A 13,682-nucleotide genomic window follows, 5' to 3' on the forward strand; every position below is an offset into this window, starting at 1 on the left:
CGACATGACTCAGAACTGGCTGCCTTGTTAGAACAATAATTTGAATCACATGACATTAGTGATCTCATTTTGGTCGGACCAATATTAAGAATTCATAGTTCTTTTTCCCCTATTTCCTTAATATTTTAATTTTGTTTTTATATTGTTCACGTAGATCTTGTTTATAAATAGGACTTATTATACTAGTGTAGTTTCTAACTAGCAAAGAGAGGAAGTCTTTAATTATTACGCCTTTGTGTCCTTTCTATCTTAATTTAAATTTAATTTGTATACTAGTACTTTTTATATATTAACAGGACTTATTATACTGTAAAATATGGATGCAGATATTTAGTCTTACAAATCAAAAATAATGTTCTTTATTTAGTTCACCTGTAAAGTAAATAAAGTACTAAATAAAGAACATACCAGGTGAACCAAATAAAGAACATTATTTTTGATCTGTAAGACTAAATATCTGTATCCATATTTTACAGTATAATAAGTCCTGTTAATATATAAAAGATACTAGTATACAAATTAAGTTTAAATTAAGAGGAAGTCTTTCTTTGCTAGGTTTATTTAGACAATATAAAAACAAAATTAAGAATTTTTTTACCTGTTACAACTGCGTTCATCAACGAAGTATTTGCATTGCTCTAATGCAAATTCTGTATTTTGAAAGTATCAACCACTTGCCCATCGAAAACAAAAAAAAAAAAAAAAACGAAGTCATTCTTTGGTAAACTTTGAAATCGTGTGTGGCACCATCTGTTTTAAAATAAAATCTCATATTATTATTTATTATAAATGACAAAAAGCTTAATTCTGAGGGTAGGGATAAGTTTTATTTTAAAAAAATTGTAAATGCTAATAATTATTAAAATCTTCGTTAAGTTCGATTCCATTCCAGATCTGAAAAGTGATTTCTGTGCTCCTGACCTTTAGCCGCCAAAATTTAATATCAATCCCTTAATAGAAAAACCTCCTTGCAAATTTCAGAAATTTTTCACAGATGGCACAAGAGTTATTTAGCCTCAAAGCGAGTGAAAAAACTCGTGCCTCCCTCTCACACAAACATCTATAGTTTATACATACAGAAAGAAAACCCAATTTTTTCATTTCTCGATGTTTTACCGGCCCGAGTCCAAAGGTGTAGAAATTTTGGTGATTTTAAATTAAACTAGTAAGACGCTGTATCAGCGTGTAGTCGGAACGAAGCTACTTTCTAGATCAGTGGTTCTTAATCTTTTTATACTCGCGGCTCACTAAATATTTCATACTTTTTTGTGACCCCCATTTTTTCAATAATAATTTATATTTGTTTAATTATCTATAATAAATTGATTTTTTTATTATTACTTTATTTTTTATATAATAAATGTAAATCATAACTTTATTATTTCATTATCTATTTAAATAACATTCAAACTTCACAATTAAACACGAAAACTCATTAATTTTTATAAAAAAATAAGAAACATGTCGATAAATCGATCCAAAGTCGATGCTAAAACTAAACTAAAACACCCACAACTTGTGGTAAAGATTTTGCATATCTTTTGCAAAAATATTTAAATTTTTAAAGTCTACTACTAAGCCAACTATTTTTCCTAATTATTTTTAAAATTCCAAGCATTAATAGTTTCTTAAACTGCTTTGGAATAAAAGAAGTAAATACTGAGGTGTAAGTAGCATATTTGCATTTATTTCTTCTGTACTAACAAAGTTGTATGTAGGAAGAAATAAGAAATAAATAAATAGGAAAACTTTATCTTTCTTATTTCATTTTTAAATACGATATTCAGTTATACATAAATTTTCTTTTTATTATATTCTGAAGGAAATTTTGCATAATTTGGCGGCCCCCGGCAAACTTCTTATGGACCCCAGGGGGCCGCGGCCCCCTGTTAAGAATGACTGTTCTAGATTATGAGGGAATAAAGAAACAAAGAATCATTCGTTCTCAACAATATATTTGATTTCTAATGATCATTTAAAGGTACATATATAAGGTCAGAATAAGCCATTAATTAATTGCTATGCCAACGTCTCATGAAATTCTATCACTATGGTCCTTGGACTTACAGATTGACTCGTAGCGATTTTTATTGTAACTCTTTAAAAATACTGAGTCAGTTATTTTTTTCACTCGACTCAATGTAACATAGGTAAGACCGATAGCTGTCTCTTTTTTCCCTATATCTATTTTGATTTTTGGAAGAGTTAATCCCTGTGATTTATGTATAGTCATCGAGTATGCTAAGGTAAGGGGAAACTGTCTACGAGATCGCAATATACTGCCATAACACGCTCTTCGAACGATGGCAGTATATTGCGATCTTGGAAACAGATTACCATAGATGAAAGGTCCCCGATAGCTATCGAATTCCACTAAAATAAACAGAGGAAGAGCTGGAGGGCGAGCATTAGGAGCATATATAATGTAGCGTATAGTTCCTAGTGAACCATTGACGAGACCTCCTTGCACCCATAAGTTGACTCTCAGCATGATTCTGGCATTAACTGACAGATTCAAATACTTGGAGAGACCAAGAGCTGAGTCATCTTTGGACGAAGGCGGGGCAATATCTGGAGTGTTTTCAGATGCTATATAACCAAGAGGGCATCCAGTTGACTGCAAGTAGTTTTCGTTGCTTGGTTTAACTTGCTCGTTTGTTGGATATAGCTCTACTGCCGTTTGGAACTGATCAAGTTCATCTCTGGATAAATAGGCTCGATTTCTTGTCGTCAGAATGTTCAGATCTGTATCAGAGAAATCACCCGAAGCTAGATGTTGTAAGATATCTGTGAAGGAACTATCTGCGCTATTTTGTCTATGAGAATTACTAAGTTCAATGAAGTTCTCAAAAGAATCAAATGCGAATGTTGGACATTACATTGTAAAAAACACTCGAGTAGAGAGGAGTATCTTTAACAGGAGGAAGCTGATGAAAATCACCAATCGGCTCATCTTTCTCGGGGTTTATCTCCCTCAGTCTTCTCTCGATCATGTAAAGCATTCTTGCACCAACCATTGACATTTCATCGATGATGACGAATTTGAGCGACTTCATCTCAATCTGGAATCTCTGCGCAGCTTCTCTCATTTAGAGATCGAAATTTCGTACTAACGATAGGAAGACGAAGGAGAGAATGGATCGCAAAGCCATCAATATTGATCGCTGCTGCTCCACGTTTTAAAAAGAAAACTTTTTAAACTTATTATTCTATAAAGATTCTTTATATTTGTTGTTGTGTATCTAGTTAGCAATAACATTTACCTTTCAAAATTACCGTTTTAATGCTTGTCATATTTTCCGACCACTAGATGACGCTTCTACACGTGCGTGCAGGAAACGACTAACACTTGACTTCGTGCATTCCTTGTCAACATTATAACTCTAGAATGAGTTGTCCGATCTTGATGAAATTTTCTAGGACGATTCATCATCACTCAAGAATGAACTGAGTAAAACGTCAACTCTCAAAAATGAACCATACTGAAGAAAAACGCGATCTTCGTTTTGACCACTATCTCCAGTTCTACAAAAATGGATCATTTTTGAGAGTTGAAATTTTAATCAGTTTATCCTTGAGTGATGATGAGTCGTCCTAGAAAATTTTATGAAGATTGGTCAACTCATTCTAGAGTTATAATGTTGTCAAGGAATGCATAAAGTCAAGTATTAGTCGTCACTTCGTTCCGACAATTAGGGCCACATAGTCTCTATCAGCAGGCTCCTCGATATAATGGGCAATGGTCACAAATAAATCATGTTTTTTACGCAGTTTCGGAAATGTATTATGGGGTGTATTCAATTTTACAATTAAAATACATGAAAGGAAGAAAAAAACGTCTTTAAACATGAGGTTAATTATCTATATATATAATCGAGACGAGTTGATAATAATAATAATAATCAGCGCAGAGCCCAAACGGTTAGGAGTTGAAAGTTGAAATTTGGTACACAGTTAGGGTACGTCACGAGAACGCACACTAAGAAGGGATTTTTCGAAATTCCTCCCCACGGGGAAGAGGGATAGGAATAAGCTTAACACTTCCATCAACAATAGAAAGTGTGAAGTCACAATGAAATTGTCAACAATAAAAGTGTTACAGTAACAATGGAATTGTTAAGAGAAAGCGACGTGCAAGACGCAGATGCAGTTTTTTTCGTTTTTGCGGAAATCGAACATATTTTTAGACCCATCTAAAAATTCTTTAATTCTGTCTGGAAACAGGGGATCCCAATTCTTGCATTCTGTGAAAACGGGTAAGGTTGACTATAATGTAATAATCTTAATCTTCACTATCGTTAATTTTGCCCGAGCACGCCGGGCCCACCCGCTAGTATCAAGTATTTGTAATTATTTGTAACAAATGTGATAAATTGAGTGTTATATTATTTGTCTATGCTTTCGTTTGTTTTGACTAAAAATGGCTGCCAAAGTGAATTATAAAGTTATATTATTTCTCTTATATCGACCTGTATTTAAATAGATTTGTTAACATATTCAAATTAATATCGAATTCTTCTAATTACAATTTATGATGACCGTAAATGTATTAATTACAATTTTTTAATTTAAAAAAATTGTCTTAAATTGTCTCATTTATATTACTTTACAACTTAGCAATTAGTTTCTTTGTTCAAAGGTTTCCAATCACCCTCATACAAATGCATTGAAGTCATTAACAGAATTCGTACAAAAGCGATTCCAAAAGGATTCGTTTGATCTAAGTCTTGCAGGATAATTAGTTTCGAGTTAAGCGAGTGACAACACGAATATGTTGAAAATAACACGTGTTACGAACCTATTTACTGTGACCCTTCTCTAGAAATTCGTGTCACGTCACGCAAAACATTGCTTTTGACAAATTTAGCATTTAGGAAAAAGTTTTTGTGTAAATGCATCATTCTATACATCCAGAAAAAATGATGTAAAAATAATATAATTAAGAGCATGCAATTTCACTGCTTATCAAATAACTTTACTTTTTTATTGTGTATTCGATAATCGCAATAAATTTGTACAATTTGTTTCATATTAAGGAAAAAATAAAAGGGAAAAGCAACTAAATAATAATTTTACTAAAGGGAGTAAAAACAAAAAATATTTTAGCGTTTTGCCATAATATGCTTTATTCAAGAGAATTTACTCATGCACAGCATCTTCTTGGAACAAACGCCAAATACAACTCTCAATGACGATCCTTTTCTAACGAAACAGCAAAGACGTTTATGAACTGCCAATAAACACAAGTTGTGGTGTGAATGAGTTAAGAGTTGTGTTATTTTCCTTTGCGCAATAGAACTTTACAATTTGTGTTACGTATATCTGTATTTATAATTATTAAATTTATCATGAGATGGCGGCCTAACCGCCGACTTTTAAGAGCCTATGTATATATATATAGAGAGAGTAAGCCAATGACACTTTACAGCCATTTTTAGTCTAAACAATCAAAATTGCTTCAGCGTAGACTCCGTAATTCTATTTAACTAATCATAGTGTACAAAAAAGTTTTATAATATTTCTACGAATATTTATCGTAAATTAATTTATTTTAATTTTTGGACAACGTTAACAAGATAATCCACTTAAATCATCGAAATCGAAAAAATAATTGAATGTCGTGAGTGGCATGAAAAAACTAGTTAGATTAATCTTTAACCTATTCGATATTGCATATAACCGTAGTAATAAAAACTAATTTTCGTGAAATTTTTTACCGTCAAAAATGTCAATAGTGACCGATAGATTACGATTTGCGTGATCTTTCAAAACTTCAGCAATTAGGGAATAAATTAAAAGTTAATTTGCAAATCAGATTTCTTTTCCAAATTTCACTTAAAAACCTGTACAATATATTAGTTATTTTGTTTCTGTTAACATTTTTCTGGTAGACGAGATATGTTTTCTTTTATTTCGCTAAGACTTTTAATTATAATTTTCGCCTTTTATTCTCATAAATCTAACATTGATATTTGATATATTTCTTACTTTTTCAAGAGTATCAAAGTTACAAAAATAGAAAGCAATATCAGACAATTCATCCGTCGTAGATACTGGCTAAAATTAATAATAAGTCCAGTGACAGTTGAGAAAAAGAAAGACTTTTTATTAGGAATAAGATTTTTCTTTCTATGATGGAAAAAATAGCTTAGTTAATTTTCCTTGAAACTCTAAATATTTTATTATATTTAAACACAAACTCAGAGTTTCATTTAAAAATTATGTAAATATGGACATGTTTTTTAAAAAGTTTTTTGCAGAAAATATACATTTTAAATTTATTTTATAGTGTTGCTTTTACATCAGCTTTTTTCGTTTTCCTAAATAGAAAAATGGCTTGGAAGAAATATGAAATTAACTCTGTTTCAATTTCTTGCACGATATTTTTTTTCCAGGAAGAATTTAGAAGCGATTTTCGGGACTGATTGCTAGACACAGTCATTTTATTTCATTTCATTTAATATCTGAAGATACTCATTTGTATGTAAATAACTTTAATATATCTATATCTCAGCGTTATAAAAGTATGTGATTATAATTTCTACCGCATTAACCACGAAAGTTAAATTATATATTCTTGCTTAATGGAGCATATGTTCATTTAACTTTCTGTGAACAAGACCTCTGTCGTTCTTTGTTAGGATGTTTCCACTACATTAAACTTTCACAGTGAATTTACAGTCGAAAATTATAAAATGGAACACATTTCACTTGTATTTTGTAGAACTGTTTGCTAAGTCATTAAAACTTTTTGTGTCAAGTCAGAACATCATGCTACTATAAAATACTACGGAGGTTGATTAAGCAATTGAAAAAAGTTAATAGTTTAAAACTATTTATTGTTTGCCTGTTATCTTCGTTGTTTACACATCATCTACGAAAAAGCTCACAATTTCTATTCTTTTACTTTCCTGGCTATTATTTGAGATTTTTGAAATTAAATTATCAGACTGTAGACAACCAAATTTGTTTGTAGTCATATATCAGCTTAATGTCTTATAAATATACGCATTCGGTATAAGTTTAGAATTCCTGTTGCTTTTTAATATTTTTACGTAGAGTAAAACCTCTCTGTACACAACTGCGTTAACTCGAAGCTGTCTACACGTCCTCGGGCGCTTTGTATAAGGTTTTCCGTGTAATACATCTACTTTAGTCGAATTTATCTACACGTTTAACTCGAACTTTTTCCCGTGTACCCTGACAGGTCCGCGATCTTCATTCTCTCTTATATCGGCGTTCTAATTCAGAATTGATTACGCAAAAGCTTTATGAATTGTATAAAATTTTGTAATTATTCTGTGAACAAACTGTCGAGAAACGGCCTGATAAGGGGAAATTTACCGGCACGGAAAAATTTGAGAAAATCTAATACTCTAAACTCTCGGGAGTTTTTACCTCTTGAACTTCCACTTAACGAGGTTTTACCGTATAAACTCTATATCTGTTAATGATTTTTTGGCATTATTATATTAGAAGACAAAGTATAAGAACGAGATTTGTGCCAAAAACACATTTACAACAGATACATATTGACCGATTCTCTCCGTTTAATAAATAATTCCAGCAACGAGTTACTTAACTTTCCCGGCATCTGTTATTTTATTTAAAACAGCTTTTTATATTTTTATCATAACTATTATAAAATGGCAAAAAGCTTAATTTTGAGGGTAAGGATAAGTTTTATTTAAAAAATTATAATCGTTAATAACGAGTAAAATTGTCATTAAGTCTGACTCTAATGTATAAACGTGGGGTGCGCATTAAAATCAGGAAAAAATCGACATAATTCAGACTCTTTCGAGCCGTATGCTATTCTACTCGTCATCATTACAATAGTCTGGCTTGTCGAAAATAATACTGATGTTTTTCAATGACTAGCTTATAGATCTGACCTAAACCTTAGATTTTTTATAGAATGACTTAATAAGGATATACGCCTATAATAATGGACGGGATAACATTTAATTCAAAGTAATTTTAAGTTTCGAAAAAAGTGTTTATTAAAAGAAATAATTTGAATTTGAAAAGTTTATATTAATTTATACACGATATTGTTTTTTTTCTTTTGCATAAATAAATTTTTTGAGAAGCCAAGCCGTGAACAGGCGATGCACCATTGGCCGTGACAAAGTATGCTGTCTGTAAATAAACCCCTGTAAATTTGAGCAATTATCTTTGAGATTTGTATATAATCATGACGTAAGATACTCTAACACGAAACTGTAGTCGCTTAAAACTTCTAAACGGTAAGTTTGTTGAGATAATGGAAATACTATAGTATAATGCTCTTGCTTTTAGGAATCTCTAAATACTGTATAAGTTTATTCGAACTTGTTCGAAGTAATAGAATCTTACACCTTGTACGATATAAAATATCATTGGCATGGCCTTTTTCCTATGTAACTTTTTAAAAAGGGGGCCTGGAAGCATGGACTCGCCTAGGGTCTCGTACAACCGAAACAGTTACTTGAAAGAGAGATTCTTCAAATCAATGCTAATTCTGCTAGTCACACTTTTGTCGTTGTGTGATTTATAATGGTAAACGGATCGGGTAAACGATGCGCTTATATGAATGCAACGGTATTAGGCAAATAAAGTACAAAATTTGATTAAAATTAACCGTAATCATTTCTTATCCAACCATTTTATAGCATTGTGACTGAATTCAATATTCTATCGATTATTCTGAATATAATCAGTTATACTATAGATATTGATTATCAGATATTATAACTTTATTATTATTACAATGTTAGCCTATATACTATGATTATATGGTTAATGTACCTATTAATTATTTTTGTGAGAGCTTATAATACGTTCGCTTCTACAATACTTAAATTGCATTTTCACAAAGAGATTTTAGATAAACTCACATGTCTTAGAAATAATATTCGTAATTGTATATAGGTTAAAAACAGTCATTGTTTTTGAATATCACAATTTAAGATAACACTGCCTTTCATTTACCACTTGAATAAATTTCCTGACTCATCATGACAGGTGCTAGAAGATTAAAGTGCAACTTAAGTATTTGCTTTTATTATAGAAGCCTGCACAAAAGGAAGCTATTTGTGCAGGCCTCGAATTCTTTTTAAAATATATTTTCCAGGAAAATTTATCGTGTCCTCAATGTTTTCCTAATTTAATTAATGAAGCAAGAATTTTATATATTCTGTTAATTTATCCACACAAACAAAAGAAAATTGCTTTCTTACTGGCTGGTTGGAATAATTCTTTTAAACAATGGCTAACATAGCGAAGTAAAACTGTCTCAAGTCAATACGTGAAATAAACATGAAAATTCAAGAATAAAAAGCAATAAAAATGTAAATCCGGGCCCCTACAAAACTAAACAGGGGCCCCCACAAAACTAATTACCGCGACAGCCTAGTGTAGCCTAATCATGAGAGCAACAGGCAGAGAAAACCAAACCCGGGAAAAAACCTAGGAAACATCGGAAAAGTTCGGGAAAAAATTTCACATGGGTATTTTTCAGTTAGATTAAAATAATTAGTTTTACACAATAAAATATATGTATGTTTACAATAACCTTATTTTTAAATGAAATTTACAACTTCCTAGTTGAAATCTAATTGAAAGTACAGTATTTTGTGTAAATTTTCTAAATCATCAAATTTGCCTACTCTTAAAGAGGGGACCCCGCCGAATTTGTGCCCAGGGCCCCTGGATTGGTAAATCCGGCCCTGGTAATAGTCAGTATAATGAGTAAATTTCAATATCGTATTTATAGGTGAATATTTCTCACAAGACAGTGAAATATTATAAAAATAACGATTATATTTTACATAAATGAATAGAATTAACATGGAATGATTAATAAGTAACAGTTACCGCTTTTACAATGTATTTATCTAGTATTTGTAATATTTTAGCTAATGATAATTTTGTTTTTAGAAGAAAACTTTTAAAATTACAAATAATCGGGGATTTTAAAATTGATTTACTTAAAAACAACTCTTCAGACACTTCCGGATTGATAAATTTTCTGCACGCTAAGGACACTGCTATGTTAAATTCTTGCACGCATCGTGCAATTTAACATAGCAATGTCCTTAATATAATAATAGCACTCCAGACATGAAACAGTACGCTATTCAGAAACTTACCATTAGTTATCTAAAATTTAAATTATTTTTCTAGAATAGCACAATTAATTTTGTTCATATTGTTATATCATCTCTCGGTTAATATTATTTATGGTTCCAAGATGGCGGCTTGTCTGATTCCAGCAAGGAAACAGTGGGGACACACGTTCTAACCTAACCTATTCTAATAATTTTGTTGGTGGTAATTATGGTAATTTATTAGAATAGGTTAGGTTAGGTTAGAACGTGCGTCCCCACTGTTTCCCTTCTTCTATTTGCTGAAATCAGAGACGAGCCGCCATATTGGAACCATAGGTAGCATTAACCCATCTCTCTTAACTAAGCGTGCCTTCACGCACAATTCTAACTATGAGGATACCCTAGCTGAACTCAGACATATTCAAGAAATGGGTGTAAAGGAGTCAATGTCCGATCATTAATTCTTGTTTTGGGGCGTTATTTTTATTTTGTTCTTTTCTTTTTCTTGGTTCCTTTTTTTTTGTTGTTACGGACAAACTCCCAAGCACCAATGACCAAAAGAACAAAAAAACGAAAATTTTTAACTTAGTTTGCATCGTTGCCCGATCCTGGAACATCATCCTATGTAAATTAGACAGTGCGGAGCTACACTGGATGAACAATTAAAAGCGGAACAGCCAGGACCAAAAGGAGAGAGAGCTTCAGGTGACCAAGGTGGTAAACGTCAGTGATAAGTTCGAGGAAATTGTGTTTGGCTGTACACTATTTATAGCTTGAGGAGGAGATAAAACGTTTTCTTTATTATGAGAAAGCTGTACAAGATTTTGATATTGTCTGTGGTTTGTGGAAATTATTAGTTTTAAATAAAGTCCTGGTCTGGTACTTGCCTCATTATTATGTAACCTATTGTTGTTTCCGAAAACGGTGAGTTACATGGCAACAAGGAATGGGTACAGCAGGAACCTAGTATGTAACATCACACGCGCTTACACACAGGGGAACACGAACAACACGCCTGCAGACACAGTGGGGTCGGGTGATAACAACCGAATGAGGAAAGTAGTAACGTACAATAAGCACCTTGATGAAATATACAGAGAGATTTCAAGCATTACAAAAAACAAGATAGCCTATAATCGGCCACGATCAGTATATGACCTACTTCGCAACGGAAAGGACCCAATAGACTTAAACCGCGCACCGGGAGTATATGAGATCCCTATGTGGGATAGCAGATTCAATAATAGCTTGGTTTATGTGGGCTCAATCAAACGCTCCCTGCAACAACGCTTAAAAGAACACAAGTATGATATAGACAAACAGAAGCATACCACCGCCGTTGCCCGTGTCGCCTCTGAACCTGGAATCACGGCCGATCTACAAAGTGCCCGTCTCATTAGACTCTCCCACCGCACGGACTAACTCAGAATCATGGAGACCCTCGAAATATGCAAAGCTGGATTACGGAACACATGCATTAATTATAGAGATGCGGCCAACGTTTCACAAGCGTGGAAGTACTGTTATGAGGGGGAGGACCCACGGTAGTTACATCTTAATGGATTTATTTAACGGTTATGCAGCAACTTGCAGTAATAACTTCTCACGCGCTAAACTGTCATCTTAGCACGAGCGGATTGTTCCATTTTCAAGCTCAACTGTTTTATTCGTAATTTTGAATTGAATTGGATTCGATTTGCATGTTCCATTTCACACGTTGGTGTATTTCTTACAACGACATCCTGAGGAAGACCCAGATTGGGTCGAAAACGTTTGATGATCTATGAACTTAGTTGACTGGAGTATTTAAGGTTTTGTTGGATGAAATATATATTCCTCCAGTATTTGATTTGACGTTCGTTTGAATGTAAAATTTTTTATTTATTAATGCAAAGTATTTTTTGGATGTTAGATCACATTACACATTAAAATTTTTATTAACATTTTATATTTGAAAATTGTTACTAGTAATTAAATTGACTGAAATAAAATTTTCATTGATACATTTTATCAATATCATTTAATTTAAATGTTTATTTAAAATTTAACATAGGTAGTAGAAATTAATTGATCAATGTCAACATTGAATATTAAGAATTAAAAATGGTATTTTTCTTCTCATATGAGAACTTGACGGGTTTGTCTGGATAAGTTAGCAAAATATATCTGTTTAAAAAAATCCAACAATGAATTGCATAACTTTCCTGGCTGTTATAACAGTTCATCAATTAAAATAATTATTCCTTTATCAAAAAATTGTGTGTGAAACATCTGTTATGGGATTTAATTAGAATATAAACGTTTTTGTATTTATTATACGGCAAAAACTTAATTTTGAGGATAAGATTAGTTTTTTTTATGAAAAGAAATTTCTAAATGCCAATAACGAGTAAAATCTACATTATCCGACCTCTTTCGAAATACTGCTACATAACACCTCATACCCCTACCCATCCGACCTTTCACCACCACCACCACAACCAATTTAATATCAATGCCCCTTGTATACAAGCTACCGTGCCAAATTTTTTCTTAGTCATTACCACATTTTGAGATATTAAACGAAATAGAAGCCAACAAATACACACACATTCTCAGAATTTTTTCCGTCATTTTTAGTTTTTAGGAGTCAGGAGGTTTCAAAAAACCTCGGAGGATCAAATTTAACACGATTCAATACTTTCCCTTATGAGTACATGACGATCGGGAAAATAAAATGATTTTATTTATACAAAAATACAACTATCATGTATTTCGAAAAATCAAATGATTAAAACAATGTTTTTTAATCAAAAATAAATATAAAACATGGCCGACAGTATTACATTTAATTGTATAAATATAAAATTGCAACGTTTTAACAGAAATACTTGTTTACGTTCTTCGTCCGTCGTTCGCTCCAGTTGACAGTTTATATTTAGAGTAGAAAACCGAAAATCTGAATCAATTGGGGACTGGGGTTGTTCAGATTAGTGATTTGTTCCGATTACCGATTATGTACGAATAAATATATTAACCTGTCCGATGTTCAAATTTTTCTCCGTTGCGTGTCGCTTCGTGTTGAATTTTCGTCGATTTTAAGCCTAACGAAAATTTTTATAATAATAATCGAGGCTATCATATTGTTAAAAATTATTTCTTGCATTTTGTACAAACAAAATAAATATATTGAAGAATATAAAAACATGAAAATTATACTTTAGAAGTAAATTTAGTATCAAAAACGTTCGATTCAGCACGACACAGTCCGAATGAAAATCGTTCCGATTACCAAGGTTCCGATTAACGACTCTTCTACTGCCTATTATTTTAGGCCAGGCTATGTTTTATATTTATTTTTACTTGAGAGTGTATTTTATGTAAAAATGGCAATAGCACCAGAGGACGTTTTTACCATATTTACATTTTAATGCGAAAAAGTAGCCTCTCAAGAAAGGTCGCCTCTGTGTTTGTGAAATTGTGAACTGTCAACTGGAGCGAACGACGGATGAAGAACGTAAACAAGTATTTTTGTTAAAACGTTGCAATTTTATATTTATACAATTAAAGGTTTTTTAATCAGTTAGGAATTATCTACAGAATATAAGTATA

This window comes from Centruroides vittatus, unplaced genomic scaffold, assembly GCF_030686945.1.
Source record: "Centruroides vittatus isolate TY-2023 unplaced genomic scaffold, ASM3068694v2 scaffold_2003, whole genome shotgun sequence".
NCBI lineage: Eukaryota > Metazoa > Arthropoda > Arachnida > Scorpiones > Buthidae > Centruroides > Centruroides vittatus.